Genomic DNA, 3194 nt, shown 5'->3' on the forward strand with positions numbered 1-3194 from the left:
CGTCCTCCACAAACGTACAAGTCAGGGCCCAACATTCTACTCTAAATCATTCATTTCTGTTAAAAGTATACGCTGATCCCTTTGGAACACCACTGGTCACAGGTCTCCAATATTATATTTTAAAAATCCCTTACATTGCTACTCTGTCTTCTATTATTAAGCAAACTCTGTATTCGTCTCACCATGTCGCTGCAGATTCCAAGTGGCTTCATCTATGGCGTCAGACTGCCTTAATGGACCTTTCCTAAGGTCCCGATAAGATCTATGTAGACAACATTTACCTCCCTGCTCTCATCAATCGTCTTTGTTACTTCCTCAAAAAACTCAATCAAGCGTTTGAGAAATGCTCCATCTCTTATAACGTCAGACTGCTTTTCAGTAGTAAATTTTTTTTTCACAATTCAGAACAAATCCTATCCCTAAGAATCTTCTGAAATAACTTCAGACCACTGACATGAGATTCACTAGCCTGTGACTTTCTGCTTTTCCTTGTTAGTCTTTTTAGAGAAAGGAATAGTCCAATCTTCTGGGACATTTCCTGCGACAAAAGCGGGTACAAATATTTTGTGCACGGCCCAACCAATTTCTTAAATCACGCCCCTCAGAATTCTAAACCCCATCTGATGTTGGGAACTGGTAGCCTTAAAGTCTTTGAAAACACATAACTCCTCCTTTTTAATGCCGAGTCATAGAATCATAAAGCAGGGAATCAGACCATTCGGCGAACTCGGACATGCTGACCTGGAATTCTGAAGTGCACTAATTCCGTTGCTATCGTTTGGCCCATATTCCTCTAAACATTTTCTCTGCATGTATCTACCCAGTATTCTTTTAAATGCTGTCTTTATTTCTGCCTCTGCCACTTCGTCTAGCAGCTCGTCCCATCTACCATCACCTTCCACCTGAAAAGATTGTCCCTCACCTCCATTTTAGACTTTCCAGTCACAACTTCAACCTATGCCTTCTTATTTTGGACTTGCCTATCCTTGGAAACAGAGTTGGCTTTTAAACTTGTCTCGGATTCCTCTAAATTTATAAACTTCTAGGCGGTCATCCTTCAGCCTCCAAAACTCCAGTGTAAAAGGTCCCAGCCTTTGCAGACTTTACTAATAACTCAAACACTCTGGCAACATCTTGCTTTGCTGTGTGCACATTTTATAGTTTAACAACATCCTTCCTACAGCAGAGCGAGCCAAATTGTACGCAGTATTTCGAAAACGACCTCACTAGCGTCTTGTGTAATAGCAAAATTTCTTTGGACCAACTACACTTGATGCACAGATCAATGGAGGCAAACACGCCAAACACTTTCTTCACTACCTTGTCTACTTGCAATGCTGCTTTCAAACAGTTATGAACCTGAACCCCGACGTCCCTCTGTTCAACAACCCTCCACACGGCCCAATATTAACTGTGCAATTGCTGCCCTGATTTACCTTAAAAAAATTACATCATCAACATTTATCTAAAATTTAACTCTATTGCCACTTTCCAGTGCATTAGACCATCTGACCAAAATTTCATTCTACTCTCAAATAATCTTTTTCACTGTCTACACTACACCAATTGTGGTATCATTAGCAAACGTACGAACCATACATCCTATATACGTATCCAACTCGTTAATACAAATGAGAAACAACTGTGGATCTTTTGATCTATAACTCACCCAAACTGCACGCCTCTGTTCATACACCTCCCACCTTATCAACAACGCTCCACATCCATCTTCTGTCTTCTGCCATCAAATCCTTTCTTTACGCAATTAGCTGTCTCTCCCAGGCTCCCATGTGATCTCCCTTACTAATCAGTTTACTATGCGGAACCTGGTGGAAGACGTTGCTAAATTCTATGTATTCAATCAGGAACAGGACATTGCTGTCAATGTTAGTACTGAGTCACAATTAAGTAGAATGGATGGCATTGAGGTATGTAGAGAAGAGGTGTTGGAAATTCTGGAAAGGGTGAAAATAGATACGTCCCCTGGGCCTGATGGCATTTATCCTAGGATTCTCTGGGAAGCAAGGGAAGAGATTGCAGAGCCATTGGCCTTGATCTTTATGTCCTCGTTGTCTACAGGAGTAGTGCCAGAAGATTGGAGGCTAGCAAATGTGGTTCCCTTGTTCAAGAAGGGGAGGAGGGATAACCCTAGTAACTATAGGCCGGTGAGTCTCACTTCTGTTGTGGGCAAAATCTTAGAGAGAATTGTAAGGGATAGGATTTATGAACATCTGGATAGGAATAATGTGATCAAGGATAGTCAGCATGGTTTTGTGAAGGGCAGGTCGTGCCTCACAAACCTTATTGAATTCTTTGAAAAGGTGACTAAGGAGGTGGACGAGGGGAAAGCAGTAGATGTGGTGTATATGGATTTTAGTAAGGCGTTTGATAAGGTTCCCCATGGTAGACTACTGCAAAAAATACGGAGGTATGGCATTGAGGGTGAGTTGGAGGTTTGGATTAGGAGTTGGCTGGCTGGAAGAAGACAGAGGGTAGTAGTTGACGGCAAAGGTTCATCTTGGAGTGCCGTCATTAGCGGTGTTCCGCAAGGATCTGTTTTGGGACCATTGTTGTTTGTCATTTTTATAAATGACCTGGAGGAGGGGTTAGAAGGTTGGGTGAGTAAGTTTGCGGATGATACGAAAGTCGGAGGAGTTGTAGACAGTGAGGAAGGATGTGGCAGGTTACAGCGGGACACAGATAAGCTGCAGAACTGGGCAGAAAGGTGGCAAATGGAGTTCAATGTAGCTAAGTCTGAGGTGATTCACTTTGGTAAGAGTAATAAAAAGATGGGGTACTGGGCTAACGGTCGGATACTTGGTAGTGTGGATGAGCAGAGGGATGTTGGTGTCCATGTACACAAATCTTTGAAAGTTGCTACCCAGGTAAATAGTGCGGTGAAGAAGGCATATGGCGTACTGGCTTTTATTGGTAGAGGAATTGAGTTCCGGAGTATTGAGGTCATGTTGCAGTTGTATAAGACTCTGGTGCGGCCACATCTGGAGTATTGTGTGCAGTTTTGGTCGCCATACTATAGGAAGGATGTGGAGGCACTGGAACGGGTGCAGAGGAGGTTTACCAGGATGTTGCCTGGTATGGTAGAAAGATCGTATGAGGAAAGGCTCAGGCACCTGGGGTTGTTTTCATTGGAGAAAAGAAGGTTTAGGGGTGACTTGATAGAGGTGTATAAGATG

The sequence above is a fragment of the Chiloscyllium plagiosum genome, unplaced genomic scaffold (assembly GCF_037043375.1).
Source record: "Chiloscyllium plagiosum isolate Xiang-an unplaced genomic scaffold, Cpla_swu_hap1 HiC_scaffold_27, whole genome shotgun sequence".
Classification (NCBI taxonomy): Eukaryota; Metazoa; Chordata; class Chondrichthyes; order Orectolobiformes; family Hemiscylliidae; genus Chiloscyllium; species Chiloscyllium plagiosum.